This window comes from Malurus melanocephalus, unplaced genomic scaffold (assembly GCF_030028575.1).
Source record: "Malurus melanocephalus ecotype Western Australia unplaced genomic scaffold, MMel_1.1 scaffold_201, whole genome shotgun sequence".
In the NCBI taxonomy this organism is placed as follows: Eukaryota; Metazoa; Chordata; class Aves; order Passeriformes; family Maluridae; genus Malurus; species Malurus melanocephalus.
The window spans coordinates 360,067-381,216 of NW_026623433.1; the positions used below are offsets into that span (position 1 = coordinate 360,067).

General features: G+C 41.7%; 1 protein-coding gene across 1 annotated transcript in view; it reads left to right on the forward strand.

Moving 5' to 3' along the window:
• The first annotated feature begins 316 nt into the window (after positions 1 to 316).
• The window catches only part of ARHGAP32 (Rho GTPase activating protein 32), a 234,830-nt gene continuing 213,996 nt past the window's right edge, over positions 317 to 21,150 (forward strand). Inside the window, exon 1 of the mRNA XM_057373534.1 lies at positions 317 to 454. The gene's annotated coding sequence lies outside the window, so the exon portion shown is untranslated. The remainder of the gene's footprint in view (positions 455 to 21,150) is intronic.

Sequence of the window (21,150 nt, forward strand, 5' to 3'; positions counted from 1 at the left end):
ATCCATCCATCCATCCATCCATCCATCCATCCATCCATCCATCCATCCATCCATCCATCCATCCATCCATCCATCCATCCATCCATCCCTCTCCCTCCATCCTCCCTCTCTCTCTCTCCCTCCATCCCTCCCTCTCTCACTCCCTCCATCCCTCCCTCTCTCACTCCCCTCCCTCCCTCGATCCATTTCTCCATCCCTCCCCCAGCCGCCGCCTCCAGCCCGCCCTTCCCGGCGCGGGGCGGAGCCGGCGGCGGCAGCAGCGCGCATGGGCCCGGCCGGCCGTGGCTGAGGCGAGCGGGGGGCGTGTGCCGGACACGGATCCCTGGCCGGGCCCTGGCGGCCCCTCGGCGGCGGCTCCTCCTCACCTGCGGCGGCCGCGGCCATGGCGCTGCGGGCGGCGTTGCGGGGCTGCTGAGCGGCGGGCGGGGCACGGCCCCCGCGGCGGTGGAGCGAGGTGAGCGCGGCCAGCCGAGGGCTGGACTGAGGGGACGGGTCGGCGTGGCACCGACGGTGGCGATGGTGTCGCGATAGTGTCGCGACAGCGCCCTGGAGGTCGTGAGGGCGGCGCTGGGGTGGGTGATGGGGCGCGCGCCGCGGCCGCTGCTGCCATGGGCGGGAGAGAAAAAGGGAAAAAAAAACCCGAATAAAAGCGCTCGTGGGTCTGTCGTGGCGGCGTTTTGTTCGTCCCGGGGCTCCCCCCGCTGCCTCGTCCCTTCTTCGCGTGTGCCGCGGGGGTCTCCCGGCTGGATGGATCCGCGTGTGGCCGGCAGGGATAATGGGGATTGCAGCCCGTGCGAGCCATCCCCGCGTGGGGCTCGGCGTGGGGACGCGGCTTTGTGCCGGCTCCATTGTCCTGCTGCCCTTTGTGGGGCTGCGGCGGGCACGCAGGGTTCGCGTCCGGGAGAGCCCCGAGAGGGGACAGCCCCGTGAGGGGACAGCCCTGTGAGGGGACAGCCCTGTGAGGGGACAGCCCTGTGAGGGGACGGCGTGACACGGAGCAGCGCCCAACAGGTGCTACGTGTGCTCACGGAGGTGCTTTATCCAAATGATCTCGGTGAGCTTCCCGCCCAATTGCAGAGGGAGGTGAGCGGTGGATGCCGGAGTGAGGCTTTAGGGAAGGATCCATAACACAYCTGGACTCTGAGTGAACAGTGGCAGCTTGGGAAAAAGGTAAATGARCCTTTGAAACTCGCACTTGTGTATCCACCTACGGTGCTGTTTTCCTTCTGCAAACCGTGCGTCCCATCTTGTTTTCCCTTGGGAATTTGTCTCCTATGGCAAACAGCTCCTCCAGATCTGACCAAGGGATGCTGGATTGTACGAAGGTGATGGGAACGAGTGAATTTTTGTTCCTTCTCTGTCCTTTCCACATGAGATTGTGCAGCAAACAGCACTTTGGACAGAGGCTCGGACAGCCTCCGTGGGCATTGGGTGCCCAGTTTGTAATGTTGGTTGGTCCTGATGCTGAGAAGAATGCTATCGAGAGGAATAGGTGGAATGACAAGAAGGTAGAAGCTTAAAATATGCCATTTAATTTCAAGGAACAGCTGTAACCTGTGCAGTCCAAAGGTGACCAGACACTCTTTGAAATTGAGCCAAATCTGTTGGTTTCCAAGACTCTTAAAATCCATTTCAAGTGTTTGAGATTGGAGCTTCTGCAGAATAGGGACAAACATCCTGCACGTGCTTATTGAGAACCGTGTGGTTTCTTTTCCACTGCACAGATGTCTTTTCATTGTAAAATCGGGTTAGCCTTGAGTGAACAACTTATTTTGACTGGTAAGTAAAATMCTACATGTTCTTCATGATAAAAGAGCAGTAAATAATTTTTGTGCTTGGACTGGTTTGTTTTCAGGAAACTTACTGGAGCCTTACTGGGTGTGTGTGTGTGGAGCTGATGGGTTTGTAGTGTTTGAGCACACTGGAGCCTGCTGCAAGAATCAAAATTTTAGTCATTTGAGACCATATGGTGATAGTGATAATGAAGTAGGGGAAAATGGAGTCAGTTTGGCAAAATGCAAAACCTGTTATTTACGGAAACAGAACTGAAAGTGTTACTGTGGTATTAATGCTGTGTATAATGTACAGAAGAAATATTAATCCATTGCCAGAAGCAAATTATTGGCCAATCTTTCATCTTGTGGTCTTAATCTGGGATTTGTTTTTTTAAAGTGCTCATTGTTTCTTCAGAAACTCAACAAATACATCTGAGGCAAGTCAGCAGAAATTCATCGGGGAATTGTTTTAGTGTTYGGGTTTTATGTCCAGTTTGTAGCTGGATGTTTTGTGCCACTTGCTTCTGGTGGGYTGTGAAATATCAGGATCACAGCCCTTAATCTGTTTTCTATAATGCAGAGTGAGGGGCATGATGATGATCATGTTGAATTTAAGGGGGATGATTGTAGTGGTGACTTACTGGCTGGGCAGAAGATCCCAGAGCAAATGGAGGAAATCCAAAAAAGCAGGGGAATAGTGCTACTCTGGCCATTTTCCTCTGGGCTTCTGTTTCTTTTGTGAACTTTTGAAAAGGAAATGTCATTTTGCTGTTTGAATGCATTGTTTTGCATGAAATGTCAGACCACATTATAGGGATGATTCCAGTCAACTTCCCCCATTTCAAAACAAACATGCCAAATACCATAATATGTTTATACAAAATCTCAGCATATTTTTCAGGAGCCCCCTATCCATATTTCCAAAAAAATAAATTATGTTTTTCATACTTTATTATGGCTAGAATAGTTTGTGTAGGAGAAGAAAACTGGGATGGGTTCCCTTAGTGTGAGTCTTTGTGAACTGCTGTCCACCAATAAGRGGAAGATGTTGGCCTTTTCATGAACTGGGCGATTACTTTCATTTGCACTTCCTCAAAATATTCTTATCCTTGCAGTAGTTCTGACTGCAGTGGCTGTGACCAAGGCAAGAGCTATTGTCTCACAGCTGCTGGCTGGTGCCAGGGCAAGGACAGAAAGAGAAGAAGACGGAAGAAGATGTAGATAAATTGGTAAATTTTGGCTGCAGAACCGAGTTGGTCCCATGGGACTGTGAGCACGGGTGGCCTCTGCCAGGTGTGGTGTCCCCTGGGCCAGGTCCTCTCCTGGGTGTGCTGCTCACCTGCAGCCCTGGATCTGCTTTCAGCCTTCCCTGTGCAGCAGCAGCATTGTGTAGCAGCATTGTGTAGCAGCAAGGCTGATGAGCTTGCTGCGTGTATGGGTTTGATGATGAACCAGGCAGGTCTGAGTGAAGAAGGATCCTGACAGAGCCATTCTTTCCCACCAGGCTTGTGCAGGAATTTGAACTTGAGCACATTGTTAGGCTGAGCTTCYAACAGTAGAAGTTGTTCTGCATCTCTGGCTCTGGTAGCTGTCCTTGGGATACCTGATATTGCAATAAAAGAGAAACAAATTGTACTGTTCATCAGCTTTTAAAGTCCATAACTGCTTTCCTTGGAAAAATAAGTAATTTTGGTATGTGGGGTGAAGCAGGTCAACAAGTCTGGGCAGTTGGAGCATGTGGATTTTCCCAGTGATTTCTATTCTTATGCTAATCCTTTGAGCAGGCTGGCTGAGCGCTGTTGGAGAGGAGGGGTGTGCACACCGAGGACACTAAAGAGAAGCCATTTTTTGTACTTATTGTTATGCAGATTAGGTTTTCCAGCCAACCAGAATCTGGAGAATTGTGTAACCCGAGGATGTGATGCTTCGGGTCAGGAGTCATTTAGCAATTCTCACCCAGTTTGGTTGAAACCGTTTCTTTTCAGTATTAATTTTGTGGGGTTTTGTTAGTTTATCTTAGGCCTTATTTTTGTAAATCCRTGTTGTAGCTGAAAACTTACTGTTATCTTTGCTGCTGAACAATTAAAGTTGGAAAACTTCAGTTTTCAACTTTTATTTATTGTGTTGGGTAAGAAGTGCAGGAAGGCAGCAAAACTGTGAGCTGCTCATTTGAATCCATGTTCTGTTTCTGTGGATGCCTTGGTTTATTTCTCCCACACTGTCTACAAGCCCTCAGTTCCTGCTGTGTAAAAGATTTTAGATTTATAGGTTATTGAGTAGTCTGTACATGTTCCTAGGGAGGTTTGTGTTCCACTTGAAATCAGATAGAAGATAAAATTTCACAAGATATACTTGTTGTATATTTGTTTTCTAAGATTGTTTTAGAAATATGAAGTTAGGAAGAATTTTGAAGGAGATGCTCCAAGTTAGGATTTTGTTGCACAGAACAGGACACTGCAGCTGTTTGTGGTTTCTCTCCCGTATAATGTCCATGGGRTTTCTGCAGTACAAAGTGCTGGTGCTGTTAAGCACATTAAGAAGTCTCTGGGTGTTTATTTCAGTGGTGTTTTTCGGGGATGGGGTCTGTGCTCACTGCAGTAGATCTGCTTATCCATATTTGTGTGTAGTGTTAGGATTCTTTGGAAGTGTGCAAAATAATTAAAAAMCACCCTTTAAACTATTTAGTAAATTGGATTTGCTTTACCAGCAGTGGGACAGGAAGTTAATCATGTTTAAGCTGATGTTGACTTTTCCAATCTGATTTTCCCTGGGTTGAAACTTTACTACCTAGTTGTTAAATGCACAGTTAATTACCTGCTGATTAGTTAAGCTGATAAACCGTTGCTACCAGGTTTACTGTAATCAGGTTGGTAAATATGCCATGTATGTGCTTCCTCATACTATTGTCTTGCTTTATGATTAAACCCAGTGTTAACTCTCACCAGGCTCATGRTTTGAATGTATTTAATATTGTCAGGTGATGATTGACACTGAAGTTACCGTTCACTGGATGTTCTTGCTCTGTGCTTAGTTACACACATGTCATTCYGGAGTTCATAGTGTCATCTCTGAATATTCTATGAGAATATGGCTCAGCAGCTTTTAACCCATAGATTAGAAAATAAARTACATTTCCACTTCTTAAAATCGTTGTTTTAGGCGCCTTTATTTTCTTTGAGTCTTGCTTCTGTAGCTGTGTTGCAACAGTTTGAGCATATCCTGACGTGGGATGAGGTCACTGAAGCAATTATTGTGCATCAGTTGCTGATCATTGAATCATTCACCCTCTTGTCATCTCAGTTGCTTTTTGCTGGTGAAGAAGCTGCAGTTGCTGCCCCCTCCATCCTGTCCCTGTGCCCAGGGCTTTTGCCTGCCCACACCTCAGTACTGATGTTTGTGGGYAGAAAGAATTGATTTTTAGAGTATCCATTATAGCTCATTAAGAATCAGAGGAACTRATGTTTCTCCAATTTCCACCATTAAACCAGGATTGCAAGCACTTTGGAGCTTGGCTTCCTATGGATTTCAGGTTAAAATTAAATGCTTAAATATCCTTGAGGTTTTTTTGTTGGATGGGGTGATACATGGTCAGCCACAGTTGTGGCCTTAGGTATCCTGGTGGCAGCTCTTCCAGTGGGTGAGTTGCTTTTAAGGTACGTGGATGAATGGATGAAAGGTGGTTTTCTAAAAGCTTTGTTATCACTTACTGGCAGACTGAGATAATTAGTTTTCCCAGAAATAACTTTGATGGAAATGTGTTAGGTTGTTATGTGTGTTTTGAAAATTCTTGCTCCTTACGAAAAGACATGTTTAATTCTCTGTGTACTTTGTTATCTGAGAGATATTTATTACCGACTGAAAACATTTCTATTAAAATATTGAAGTTCAGTTGTTGCTTTTTTCCCCTTTAATTTCAGTAACAATGTTTCCTGACATTTGGTAGATGAACTTTCTGGCCTCAATACTCAGAGTTCTCAAGATGCCTGTGAGTTCTCTAGGGAAAAAGAGAAGATACAGTGCTTGGTGTTTTGAAAACAGTTTGGTTTATTGCCACTGTAAAACCATGAAGTTTTCCAATCTAAATGTTATARTTTGACCATATTCTTACAGATTTCACTAAGGCATAAGCACGGCTATTATGAAGAATGTAGCTGGACAACCCTGTTTGTGAACAATTTTAATTGTTGAAAGAGCTTTTGAGTRTTTGCTGATATTTACCCTTTTTCTCCTTGTTATGATTCATGAATATCTTCATTAGATTTCATAATACCAGCCTTGTGGCAGGCCTTTTGTGTTTGTGCTTTACAAGAMGCATCTCTAGAGTCAGCTCCTGCCTGCTGGGAACAATCAGTCTTTTAACMGGGTGATTTTGGTAGTTTTTAAAATTTCGCTTCAAAAAGACTGTTATCTTGCTTGATAATTCACCTTGCTTGCTCTTCCCCCCAAATTTACATAGCAATCTGATGGAATCTTTACAAATTTTATCAGCAATTTCCATATCAACTTTTCACGGACCATGAATACATTTCAGTAGCTGCTTTCCATAACTTGCCCTTATGATTATCGTCTTATCCCTTACACTTTGTCTGAGATAGAAATGAAAATTGCTGTTTGGGTATCATGATTTGTTTCTAATGCTTATGTGTGTGTATTTATKTGTATTGATGATGATACCACTTTTGCACTAAATATAAAATGCAGAGTTTTTTTTTTAAACTCACAAATGAATGAGCAATAGCTGTAATTATTCAGATAAACGAAAAAGAATTCTTTGGCACAGTCAGTAAATGTGTTGCTCCCTCATCGCTTCTGGGAATATGCAGAGGTGTAATATGTTCCCTGGAGATTGAATCAGTAAGGAATAGTTGATTTTAATTTCAACTAAATTTCTGATGATTTATTCTTGAAAGTGTAAGTGAGATCCCTTAGTCCTCCTGTCGCATGATGCACAAGGCAAGCTTCAGATGTAAAGTTCACTCATTGGTAACTGCTGCAGCTTATTTCATTGAAGAAACAGGAACAAAAGTTTGTTTGTAACTACTSTGGAACTGAGAACAAAGGCTGCGGGGACCTTTGAACCTTTGTGGCTGTGCATCTGAAGGAGGAATTGTTCCGGAATGGGAAAAACTGCCAGAAGACCAGGGATCTGCTTTTCCTGACATCTTTCTCCAGCAGTGTTCAATGACCACATTTAAAGCAAAAAAAAAAGGACCAAAAAAACCAAGTTGGTTAATTGSAAGACTCCCTTACTTGTTCTTCCCACCAAGCTCTGATTTGATAATCAAGCATGCAGGGATGGTTTTTCTCACTTTTTTTTTCCACCAAGGCAAGCTTTGAACAAATGAGTGTGTGTGCTCTCTTTTTTTGGGAGAAATCTTAATGATTGATTGCATCCTTAAGCATTTTGTTCTCTCTCGAATGTTCTGTGCTAGGGATTCTGGCATGTGAAGCAATTTGTTTCCCGTGCTTCCTGGTGGTATTCTAACTTCACAGTTATTTTTCATTCACTGGTAGCTGCCTCCTCAAGGAAGACGGGAGGGAATAATCAGTGTTACAATGAAATTGTTACTTCTTTTCAAAATGCKTTGACTGGCACGTTGGGTTTCCAGTGGGTTGTCTGGTGTGAAGGTTCTGTGACCGGCAGCGACTTGTGCCTTATCATTCACCTTCATGAGTTTTACAAGGCTTAAGCAGAGGATGGGCTRCACTGGAAGAACAGATTCTCCAAATGGCTTCGTGCACAGGGAGAGAAACCACGGTATTGAGGGTTTATTATTCTTTCTTGAGTAGTGTATGTAACACACCAGCTGGAAAAAACACGGTTGTTCATTTCAATTTCTCAGCCTGGACCTGCAGCTCRTAAGTGTGCTCAGGCACATGTGTAATGTGAGTGTCTGTCCCTCTTTCTCCTGCTGGAGAAACATTCTGTGYTGCTCTGCAGCTCTTTGGACAGAAGGGAAAAGCTGGGTTTGCATCTTAGGAGCTGAATTAGGTACAAAACAAGTGGAGGTGTGGAATGAGTCCTGTAATCTGGTTGTCTTTGTGCAGCCAGCCTTGGAGAGGATGCTCCACAGCACTTTGCTGACAGGTGATGTTCGTGGTTGCAGCCACCTAGTAAGAGCTTTTCTTGGGGTGTTCCCTGCATTCCTGGTCCCCAGAAAAACCACAGAAGGAATTGAAAAAGCCCCAGATACCAGAAAGAAGAGTTAGCCATTGGGTATGATTTAGCTGACAGATCAGTATTTTAAGCAGTGACTCCTATTGCTGCTAGAGAGGAGAAAAATGCATTTCTTTCAAATTATTAGGGACCTTCAGTCCCTCTTCCCCCCTTTTTCCTTTTCCCTGAGGGAAGCACACATGGGGTAGCACTCAGGGTGAGGCTGATGTAGATAGATCCTTGTCTGTGTTCAGCCTGCCTTTTCAGCTCTCCCAAATGACAACAGCTCTCACATGTCTTGTCTTTCTACTTAAAACTGTTGTGCTCTTTCTAACCTCTGGCTGCAGTTTCTGTGGAATTAGGCTGRGCTCTAGGGAAATTCAGCTTTGTAAACCTGGCTTCCGGGAGCATGGGAAAACTGTGTGGTGGTTGCCTTTCTGTCTTTGAAGTTCTTCMTGGCATGTGAGTTGGTTGTCACTGTGCTTTTGACTTTCTCCCCCATTAAGATGTGCAGCAGCTTGAGCTGCTCAAGTAACCTCTGTTCAGTCATCCATAGGCAGAGCAATTGCCAGTTGCATAAGGAATCCAATACACCCGTGGCTATTTAGTTATGTAGCCATACTGTATTAATTTAAGAAGAATGTAGCTGTCTGGAGTACAGCTTAGGSCTTTCTTAACAGTTTCACCTAGATTACAAGAAAACTTAGTGTTGTGATTGCATCCTTTGCTATAGGTACCCTTTGCGTTTCCTGTTTGGCAAATGCCAGGGTTRACAATTAAACCATAGTTAACATCTACAATTAAAAGTGGAAATGAAAACATGTAGATTGGTGTTKTAGAAAACTTAATTTGTCAGTTCTTATCTCTAGCAAATGTGTGGAGGAGGGAAGCCATATGGCTGCTAAATATAACTCAACTTGCTCCTGAAAGCAGTAGAAAAAGTATAGAAGTTCACAATCTGGTATCTGTGTTGTTAATAAGAAGGTGCTGCAGACTTGGAGTGAGGCTAAGGTAATGGGAAGAGAGCCAAAAAGTAATCCAATAAAATGTAAGTATTTCCTGTGATAGGTGATGAGGACTGACCACTGGGGAGGTGCTCAGCATCCTGCAGACACTGGACCCTTTCTCAGCAGTATATGTGCAGTGCAAGGGTGGCAGGAACTGCCCAGTGAAACAGTTTTCACTGCTCACCACCCTCGAGGTCCAACAGCTCCTATCCTTGTTTGCTTTAAATATTTGCACTTCTGCAGCTCAGTGCTGGGATGGTGGAGAACTCGATCTGCTGGAGCTGTGTCAATAAGATCAGGAAGACAGGCCTGTGGTGGTAAGGCTTGAGAGTAGTTATTTGCAACTTTAATTCCATTTTAAAAATTTTTGTTAATACTAACCTTTTGTGGTTTGTTTTTTTTTTTTTTTGTGGACATGCTGCCAAAATATATGTGATTACATGTTTTAAGAATACAACTATAATTGAAATACAGGAGCATTCTAGTAAATGTTTTCAAATTGTGTCTGTGCATGTGTTTGAAAGAAGTGTAAGTCAGTCATACACTGTGCAATGTAGTATTTCTGTGTATTTTTCAGTAGTGGATATTTTTGTGAAATACTTTGATATATAGATTAGTCATTTTCTGATGGGAAAACGCGTGAAGAAAGCAGAGCTCCAAAATAATTGTGATTTCGTCCTCCTCCTCCAAAAAAAAAGAATTATCCACTGTGCCATACTGTCACTTTGCTCCTCTTTCTGAATGCAAACATCCAGAATAGATGTTGAACTTTTGATTTAGCAAAGCACTTTAGTATATGTCTGCTGTTATCCTGTGAATAATCCRAGGGCTCCTGATAACATAAAAGGCATTGCTGAGCTGAGGCAGAAATATCTGATAGGAAAAGCTTATCCTGGAAAAGAATCAGAAGAGAAACTGCATTGGTTATATTCCTTCAGGGCTTTAAAATATTTCAAAGGGATGAGGATAGACTTTCTGATGGGGTTTTGGTGGCTAAAAATGCAGTTATGCAAATCACAGCTTGTTGGGGCAGGGAGAATTAATTTATGCACTTGAACATGTGCTCGTCCACTGTTTCCTCTATGAAGTTGAATTATAGACAACAAGAATGTGCTTTGTTGTTCTTTAATAATAAATAACAGCATAGCAGTTTTGATCTTCAAAGCACTTCTCAGACCTTAATTAATCTTCGTAATAGTCCTGTGAGAGACTTAAAAATACTCGGTACTCTTTTGGACAAGGAGCTCCTTAGCATGGAGATGTTGGAGTGTTTGCTCTGGGCCACATTGTCAGGGCCAGCTGGGACAGTTGCTCAGAGATTCCTGGCGCTGGGAGCTTTGGCTGCTTCAGGAGGCTGTGTTGCTTTCCTCATTTGTGTGTTAAAATTTCAGAAAAAAATGAATACATACAGAACTGCAGTTCTAAATTATTTTGGATTTCCAACTGAGTGTTAATTTATGCATATGCATGTTGGAATTTCCCTGTTGAATATTCCTGTAGGCAGAAAGTGTGGAAGGTGTGTGTGTGTTGCTGTGTGGGAGCAGGWATGGAAAACTGCTCTTCAGAAAGCCTGGGTCACAACTTTGGTGTGRCAGGGTGGAAAATGAAAGTATGCAAGGCTTTGGAGTCTGTAGGACACATCATAAACATATAGAAAGTGTCTCTCAGTATACWTTCCCTAATCTTCCTAATTAATTGTGTTTAAAATATGGAGAAGAAGAGGAAYTAATGTAGATGTTGATTTTCAAGGTTTTTCCACGGTAATTGCTGWTTGGAGTTTTAGAATAGATTTAGATAATACATTGCCTACATTTGGAGAATAGAATAAGAATGGCAAAATGAACTGAGACTGTTCAACTCAYCTGGAGAAATGGTTCACAAGGAATTATAATCTAATCTCTTGAAATAATCCTGTGTGACCATGGGATCCAGGTTTGTAACACGTGCATTTTTCTCACAAGCAGCAGGAGGGAGTTCATTGAGAATTGATTACTACTACAGATAGGGAACCCAAAACATGAGCTGTCAGGAGAAATGCAGAGATRTATCACAGTACTCACATCTGTGTTTGCTTCTGACATAACAGACCCATGGGCAGAATGTTTAATGTTTTGTTTAATTCTGTGTAAACTCAAAATCGCTTTTCAGAAAGTGGGATGCTTCAAAACCACGAGTAGCCCCTGACCAGTGTTTTTGTACTGAACTCTGTGAATGCTTTTACGTTGTAATTTCTGCTGGGGGTTGCACCAATTTGCATGAAGAATGAAGGTGGGACTGGCTGGCAAAACATAAAGCTGACAACACGTTAAACAGGTCTGAAGGATTCCTCAGTGTGAAGAGCAAAGTCAGCGGAATCCTGGAGCCGAGGCCAGAAAAGCCTGGTGCACTTAACCTGGTGATCTTGTCATCTCAGAGAAACCCGGCAGGATGGTGCTTCCAGCACCCTTCGGGTGCAGGTTTCTTCACCATCCCCTGCTGGGCCARTTATCTGGCCCATGGGTTCCCAGGAGGAATCTGTGAAGTGTTTAAATGTCTTTTAAAAATTCATTAGAAATTGAGTGACTTAGGCTGACTGAAGGGTCCATATGGATACTGCAGTTTGTTTTGAATGTGAGATGCAAATAWAATGTTCAAATGGAAAAGTTGTGAGAAGTTTCAAGAGTTCTGAACTATCAACTCTAATCTTACATTCCAAATACTGTTGRGATTTTTATTAGCAGAATTTTACAAATAGCATGTTTAACAGTGTTGGGTTTATATGTTCTGTTYTCCCACATTTTTGATACATTAGAGCAGCAAGTCTTGGTTTAACAGAGGGCAGGATATACTCTTGTTAGGGAACTGCAGCCCCATAACCCATACAATGCATGAGGTGTACAATCTTCTCTAGATCTTCCTTCTGTGACTTTGTTACTTCCTTTCTGGAGGCTTCTCAGGTGTTCAGAGTGATAAATTAAACATCAACAAATAAGTTGGAAAATAATTTAAGTATTTTAGTTTCCTAGGTACTGTGACAATAAGGAAAGGTTTTGATGGCTGAATAAACACGTGGCTCTGCACCAGCCATGTCTGATAACTGATAAGTGAAAACCCATGGGATAAACTTTGGGAYGGACAGAGATCTGCTGCCTTTCTGAAGCACACACTGCAGAAATGCTCCTGGTTAAAAATGACTGCAATTATTGAACTTGCCTACCTTTCACAAGTTTTTAAAACTGTTTATGCAAAACTAGCATTTCAGTGACGTGACAGCAAGACACAGGAGTTATTTGTTGTGGGGTTTTCATGCCTCCTTGAACTAAAATTTCATGCCCTAATTGTGTGCATGCATGTGTAGTGCTCCTGCATCTCCTGAGAAAGGTCTTTTCTTCCCTCCTTGCAAGGCATTAATTGTGCTGCACCACAGCCAGCTTCTGGGAGTGTGGTGACATTCATATCTTCTTAAAATGATGAAAAATCTCATTCCTCATTAGCATTACTGATAGCTTACCTACCCAATAAGGATTTCTAGAAATTAAGATGGAGGTATTTGACATGTTAATGCATGGGTAGATAAGTGAAAATATTCAATTCTAAGCCTTCTAATTCTTGCCTGAAATTTTATTAGCATATTGCTAGACAAAGTACTGCATGAGGGGCTAGACAGTGTGTAGATGAGATCTGAAAGATCTCACTGTTATATTTAATTTTCCTAAATAAMTTAGTGGGCAACTTGTTCTCTCCCCAAATGCTGCATATTCTAAATCGGACTAATCTGTGTGGTGTTTAAATCCATACAACAGGTTTTGTAAAACACAGGGAAGTGGTGCATGGATTTTCTCCTGTTGGTTCAGTAGCTCTTGAGCTCAGCAAGTCCAACATATTAGTAACTGCAAAGAACTCAGGTTGTTCTTGTTTAAGACAGTGGCAAAAAAATCATCTTGGTTTCAAGTGGGAGTAGTGTGTGGGTTCAGTGAGTGTGGTCTTAACTCTGCTCRTACCACTCAGTGGCACCATTTTTTGTGGAGTAGATTGACACYTTCCAAGCACTGAACTCCTGCCCTCTAATGCCTGATATTTGAAAGGATTAATGCTTGGACAGTGTGTGGATTTTCTTGTGTCACTGCTCRTTCCTGCTTGTGTGGAGAAATATGGACGATGTGTGGCTTCAGAGAATGGTTTTTGAGAGATGATTTGTGAAGGTTGTTTGCTGACTGACATATGGTGTGGCATACGGTGCTATTTACCACCTCGGAGTCTGAACTTACAGGGAAATGATTTTCTTTTTTAAACATTTAACTCCATTAAGTACTTGTAGACATCTTTCAACATCGCCCTGGCCAAGTCAATTTACACTTTCCTTTTATTCTGCTTATCCCATCTGTTTGTGACTGTTTGTTTTCTTCCTTTTTTTATTCTATAAATAGATTTTAGAGCTTCAAGGGCTGAGGGTCTCAGCASCATCAAGCACTTGGAAATCTCTCTTAACTTTTTACCCGCAGCCTCCAAGTTGTCTTGTCTTAGTCCTTCGTAAGATGTGGAAATGGAAGCCAAGGCCAACTGCTGTAATGGAAACATTGCTGTCTGATACAGCATATGACTTTTCAAGTCACTCTAGGTCTCTGCTGGAATAGCAAACTTTTGAAACAGTGTTAGTGAAGAGGAGGAAATTATGTCAACAGGTGCCAGTTTTTGTTGAAAATCTGGTTTGTAGTGGAAGAGGAAAAAAAATCTCATGGGACAAATTGTTGTATTAAAACCTGGGCAAATGGAGCCTGGAGATGATTGAGTTTCTGGAAGAATATATCAGTCCTTTTAGCCCTGGTAGGGGATGTTGAAAGGGCTTCAAAGGGAGAAAAATGCTCTGGGCTTTTCCAGGTACAGCTCGTGATCCCATGAAAGTTGCTGTTGGGTTTGTTGTCTTCCAGCTGGGCCTGTGTAGGTATTGCAATCAAGATAGTGTTTATTTGCTTATATATTACTGCTTTTTCAGCAAATACTTTAASTTTTTCCCTTTTATATGCAGAGCTGCAAATCTTAAAAACATGAAGAGAAGTGAAACAAATGCTCGGTGTAGATTTGCATGAAAGAGACATGAAAAGGATCTGAAATATAYAGGGGGGGATGTAGACTGGCTTGTGTTTTCTGAGCTTGTTTCCATCTCTCTGGCTTATGTTAGTGTCATTTCTCTAGCAGAGGCTGCAATTTTACGGAAAGAGAAATTAGGAATGTATGCAAACACTTTGAGAATGTTTCTTTTACTCTGATTTTACTTTTGYCTCCAGTCTCACTGGGAACATTGTGATTGAAGTGTTGGTCTACATCCCCATAAAACAGTGTCAGGATCTGTCCCACTTCTCTCTGAGCAATCACTAACCTTGTGAGCAGTCCTGCAGAGAGAAAGCAATGAATGTTTCCCCTCCTTCATTCCTCACCTATGCTGCTGTGCCTTTTTATTTTCCTTGAGTCATAAGGAAATGGTGGTGAAAGCTCTGAGCAATAAACCTGTATAGACTACTAGAGCTGCTGCTTGAATGTTAAGGTGATAGAAGATTTTGAAATGCTGGTCCAGCCTCCACCCCTTTCCTGTGTTTYCACTCTATCCCAGCTATATGGATAGAGAATCTTATTCCAGGATGCTGAATGTTGGTATTTGTAGTATTTTTAATGCAATGGTAAGCAGCATATAAAGGAAAAGGGTTTTTACTTAAGTTATTAAATTCTTTGTGGTGTGAGGATCTTTCACAAAATAGAGAAAAGTATTCTCTACTTAGCTGAAGCTTTGCAAAGATTAAGAGATTCTAAACAGAAAAATCTGTGTGGATTTGTCATTTATAAACTTTTTCTTCAAACCARTGTTTATAACATGCAGAAGAGATTAAGGATGCCAGAACTGCACAATAAGGAAGAGGCAATGTAGGTGTCTAGTCTGATGCTTAAAATAGAGAAGACAACTTTTGGAGGCTTTCTTAACTAGCTAAAACATCCTTGTGAAAGTGTTTAAATGATGGCTGGCTTTGCTTACAGAGGCCATACATTTAAATAAGCTTAAAATGTAAACACAACTACATGCCTTCATGGAGACATAAACCAGCACACCTTACTTGTTCCCCTCCTCTCCCACTGGGACTTTGTGCTGTCCTAAGTTTGTCAAATGACACCTTTTTGTTGGTAATCAGGAAAACTGTCAATGTTGTGAGGTGAGTTTGAATGTGTTACCCTGCATGCCAAATGTTATATGATTAAAAACCYGGTGCCATAGTAAAATCAGCTGATTGTGGTATCAAAGTGTTCCCTGCCCTGAAGTAATATTCAGTGTCATCAGTCTGGTAGTCTCCTCCTTYTCCTGTCTGTGGATGTTCTTTACAGGATCTTGGAATTCAGTTGAGGTGGAAAATGACACTCCAAGTGGGAAGAGACCTTGTGCTCACAGCTCAGCCATTCCAAAACAGGGACAGCGCAGGCACAGCCACCTGCCAGTGGCCATAAGGGCCACCACCTCAGTGCTGCTGCTGCTGAAGGGACTTCTTTGTGATGTAAATGTCACTGAGACCCTGCTGAGCCTGGGCTGTGAGTTCTGCCCACAGCAAGGAGATAATTTAAACACGTGGTTCAGATGTGCCGGTGCCTAACGCCCCTGGCTTTCTGTAGGAATGTATGTCCATGAGGAGGGGATTCCATCRAGGCTCCAGCTGCCTCCAAACCAATGGACAATCCAATTTAAGGTGTCACTAGAACRGAAATGTATTTTAGATTCCCAAGACCCAGTTCCAGTTGGTACTTTCTTGTAAAGCCAGATTTCCTTGGCGTTTCAGTTCYGATTTCACAGCGTTTGTCACTGGAGCACTGCCTGTCCGCCAGGGGCACAGCTGTATCCCAGCTGGATATTGCAGCCCTGAACCTCTGTCCCTGTCTTTCATTCACTGCTGGAACATTTTTCAGGATTTATCAGATCTGTGTGTTTTACTARAGCGTGGCAGAGATGTCTCATTCACTTCCCTTGAGATATTTCTTTGTCAAACTGCAGAATGTGSTGCTTTGCTTAGCAGGACCCGAAAGCTGAATCTGAACATTTTCCTAAGGTTCTGAAAAGAAATCTTTTTGAAAGCTTTTTAAAAAAAAGGATTGTCAAATTAATTTCATGTTATTTTTAATTTCAAATACTTTATTWATTTAGTTGTATTATTAGAAGTTTTTTAGGTTGCTTTTTTTCTCTTCCTAAAGTAAAAAGGCGAGATTAAATGGCCATGTTTTGGAATTGGGGATAARTCTCTCTGAAGTGGCATTAATAAACCCTTCCTCAGCCTTGATGTCCATCCTTTGGAGGAAATGTTTACAGAGCAGTAACGTTTGTGCCTCCTTTGATGTGTGAGGGTTTGACATCTCCTCAAACTCACTGTTGCTTTAAATAGTCTAGTCCCAAGTATTACTTTGAAGCAAGAAAAGCAGGAAAGGTGAATGACTGACGAGACAAATTTCCTTAATAACTTCCCATTTAGCCAGAAGATGAACTGGTTTTCATCTAACATTTCTAATTTATAGCGAGACTGACCAAAAGAGACCTATGTTAAGTGTTTCTACAGCATGCACCAAATCAGCTTCTGAACAAATAAATCACTTGCCACTGGCTGGTTTGTTTTTTAATCAAGTTACAAGTGCAGATTCCTGAAGTGCTTTTATTGAACCAATTTTATTTTATGTTAATTTAAARTATAGGGTTGCTGCTTTATACTGCCAGCTTTTGAGGGGCAGGTCTGCAGTGTAGAACTGAAGCAAACTGTTCGGGTTTTGCTTTTTTAAAAATTTCTTGTGGAAATCTCTGAAACTGTTCTGGTTAACTTTGAGTGAATTTGTGCTGCTGTCCTTTGAAGAACTGAGCAGTGTGTTTTCATAGGTGATGAAGTGGCAGGGTATATTTTGGGTGCAGCAATCTTGCACATGCCCTGCACAGTTCAAGCCTGGTCTGTACCATGACAGCTCTGTGGTGTAAAATCCACWCTTTTAAATACAAAATATGTTAAAGAATTGCTGTTGCTGAGCAGACACCTATCAGGGGGAGTGGCATTTAACTTTATTAAATATGATCTACCCATTGAGGGTATCTGTCATCTGAATGTTATCAGCTATATTTCTGAATTACAGAGTTGTAGGGACAGGGAAGACGGTTGAATCTTTGAGCAAGTAGTTTTTAACTGTGCTGTTTCTGACAGTTGAAATTATATTGATGAAAAACATATTTATGTTTGTTCAGCACGAATGTTCTCCTCTGTAAGAGTCACCATCTGTCTCATTTCTTCTGCATCTGTGGCTATTTCTTGTTTTTTCTTGAACTCTGGGTAGATTTATTTTTAGAATCTGTAGTAGGTGATTAGTAGTTGTGGTTTGTTTCATACTTTTTTCTTTTTAAAAAAGAAAATAAAATTTCAGTTTRTTATTTATAATTTTTAACTCTTTCCCCCAGTGGTTTGRTACTCYCTCAGTGTTTGCTTATTGTATTAAGCCATGAGACATCAAGTTATTTCAGCTGCAGTGAGAGATTATCATCTTCTCACTGCCTCTTGCTGTCCCCCCAGGCTGGCACATGTTGTCACTCCTTAACCCAGTTCTGCCAGAGCTCTGGGTTAGAAATACCCCAGACCACGTTGAGAAGTCCAGGGAATAAGTCCCAGTTACTCCTGTCACATTGGGCCAGCAGCAACAGCAGCACTGCGTTCAATATTAATTTTAAATTCTGGGTGTCTTTCCTGCAATTTTGCTCCTGCTGACTTCAAATGGGTTTGAAACTGTTCAGCATTTAGGAAGAAGCAGCAGCATCTCATAAAACTCAACAGTRTAGTGGTTCCAGGCTCTCCCAAGCGCTGGAATAGAGGTCAGCATGGGAAAACTTTTAGAGGGAATTCCAGCCCCAGAAGTCTTGGAGAAAAACACAACCAGTGTAAGTGGAGATTTGTTAGGAGCAAAAAATATTTGGTATGTCAAGCAAGATGCTACAGATAATGTTGTTTATCAGTTTATTTATCTRTTTAATTTTCCCCCAGGGGATTTTGTAGTTATCTGCTTTTTGAAGGTAATTTTTAAAAGGATATTTTCACTTTTCATGAGTGTTGATGATCACTGGGTGTTTCTGTTTAGAATTGTAAAGCACCACTTTTCACAGAATTGCAGAATATTCTGAGTTGGAAGGGACCCACAAGGATCATCAAGTCCAATTTTTAAGTGAATGGTCCTTAGAGGGACTGAAGCCACAACCATTATTAATTTTGCACACTGCCATTAAATGTCCTTTTCTCCTTAGAGAAGAAAGCATTCATTATATGGCTCATGATGTGAGGTTTGCAGAAGTTAATGGAATGAACATGACATGGCTTGAAATGACACAGTGGAAAAAAATCCCTGGCTSAAGGTAGTTTTAAAAGCAAATTAATTAGTTTTCTGTGCCTCTGACTGATGTTAATGTGGTGCTTTGATGCTTCTTTCCCTTTTTGTTGCTTCCTTAAAAGCTCCAAGGAGCTACCAGGTAGCYTGTGGTCTTAGAAAGCACAATGCCTTCGTGTGTAACTGAAATTTCTTAAGGAAGATCTCGTTGGCTTTAAACAGAGAGAGGGAAGGCTCGGGCAGGTGTCAATAGTGACAGTTTCAATCCCCCTTTTCATGGCTCCTGTGTAAGTACCAGGAGGACGTGTTGTAGAATATTATTTAGGATGRTGAACCTGAGTCAAAGAAGGGTTTTTTTTTAATTCACTGTCTGAAGGAGTCATTATGTGGCTGGGAGGATGTTTCAGCCAACATGAACCACACCTGAAACCAACATGTTTTCCTATTGTAGAGCTATTGGTGATTCACTTGCATTTTGTGACAGGTTAGCTGCAAGTCCTTCAGCCTTCATTAATGAGTGTTTTGAATCCTTTAATTAAACTCTTTCACATAATTTGTACATTCAGAAACTTCAAAATTCATGGAGGAGGTGGGGAACTATGTTTTTCACAGCATTTCAGAAAAATATATAATCACTGTTATTGAAATTCTGTGTTCAAGATCAACAGGACTTTAGGATTGTATCTTCCTCACAAGGTTTTATTTAAAGACTTTTTTTATTGTTCATTCCAGTATTTTTTTCTTGGTAATAAACCAGTTGGTGTCCAATTTAAATAATTTGACCATYTTGTTTTTAAAAATGCATTTTTAAAAATCCTTTGCCTGGTTTATGTGCAGTAGAAGAGAATCTGGCCAGGCTCAGCCCTTTCCAGCTCTGGGGATGAGCTATGCTGCCYTCATGGGAAAGGGAAAGCTTTCAAGTGAGTGGGTTTTGCTCAGCTCCCTTTAGAAGCCTTCACACTTCCTGAGGTGCAGAAAGCCGAACATTTCAGCAACAATTTGCTTCATTCCCACTGCTCACTGATGTTGCAGATGCACTTGATTTAGGACAGAGTTCCAACCACTGCTGAACCATAGCACAGTCCCACGAGTTCAAGGGAGTGCATGGATTTAACTTGAAGCATATGCTGAGCTGAAATGGGATATAAACCAGGATAGTATTGGATTTTGTCAATTCTACCCAGTTGCTCTGTACTTTTAGGAGTAAAAGGGCATTTTCCCCAYGCTGGTTATTCCTCTTTTTAATGATTTCGATTGTTTTTCTGAACAGGGAACTCCCCCATTTCTGCTGTTGAACTACATAGAAATTACTTCACCAAAATAAACATATGGGGAAAAAGGGGTTTGGGGTCAATCTGAGCAGGAAGACATCTCTCAGAACATTCACAGCTCATGTGATAAGTTACGGGAGAGTTGAGGTCAGAAACACGCCAGGTTTGCATGACTCCACTGTGCTGACCTTCCTCTACTTGAGAGATGCTGAAATTCTGTTTCATTTCAGGCCACAGAACTAGTTCAGTTTTTTCCCCTTCTTTTTCCATTTATATGAACAAAATTTTGAAGCTTATATTGTCTGGTCTTGCATCTTTAAATATAGATTATTTTATCTGACAAACGCTGGATTTTGGCTGCACCTTCTCATCATCGACTTGTGTATTTAAGAGGAGGTCACCACTTGAGCGTGAGAAAAAGTGGGTTATTGAATTGCAAAAGAGCATACTTGTCTCTTTGAATTCCTTTGAGAACAGCCTACTTTATGTGTATTGCTGTTTGGAATTGGCCCCATGCATTTGGCAAGCACAAATGGAAGTGGGTAATCGAGCCAGAATACTGTACTCTCCCTTAGTGCTGCATCCTGGAGTGTGTCTATAGATTTCACTGAGCTTATTAGATTATTAAATTARTGAAATGTGTGTTTGTGTGTGTTGGAAGTCCACTTTGTTTCAGTGATTTTGGTGACTCAGAATTTTTCACCCTATAGTCACATTGAATAAACCATGGCATTAAAATTCTTCTTTTAAAGTAGAATAATTTATGCCTTGCAGCAAATACTTTAGAAAGATGAACTTTTTTTTTTTTTTTTAAATAACTTTGGACACCTGTCTCTGTTTAGCATGTTGTAGTTGTGATTTGTGTTCCATGGATTTTAGAGCAAAACAGTGGTGGCAGTTAATGATGTAAAGGGATGTCCTCAATTACAGAAAAAAATCGAACAAGGATATATATTGAGGGGAGAATTCTTATTGTCATGAAATTTAACATTGTTGTCTGCTTCTCAGAATTTTTTAGGAGCACTTACATTCAAAGACCACAAAGAAACACTGGGCACACAGAACTAATAGAAAAGAATTTTGAATTATTACTTGGAAAAAGAAAATCTGTCCATTTCTTTTCATTTCTGGCCTTCCTCCAGCTGCTGTTGGTGACATCAAAATAAACTCTGACTTTGGGGTAGAGGTGGGATTGTGGGTTGGATCAGATGCTTATTCAGCTGTGTATACTGGTTAATTCTGGGGCTTGAAATCATTTCTGTTATTACATGAACTTCCTCCTCCCTCCCAGATCTGCAGCTGTAAATGAGGGTTCCCATGTTCCCCTCCCTCTCTGTGGGTGTGTGTGGTGCCACAATCTGTGGAGTGGGGACTGCTTGGAAGGGCCCACACTCCAAGCTGCTCATGAAACCCAATGTGTCCTGGAAAATGGGGCCTGGAGGCCTCGAAATCAAATGTTTCTCTGCATTACTYCAAACATAAACCTCCAGCAGCTCATCTTTTATGATTCTGCACAGCACACTTYGGGTTTTAAAAGCTCCAGCAAATATGAAAGCATTGATTATTGGCAAACTAATCATCCCAAA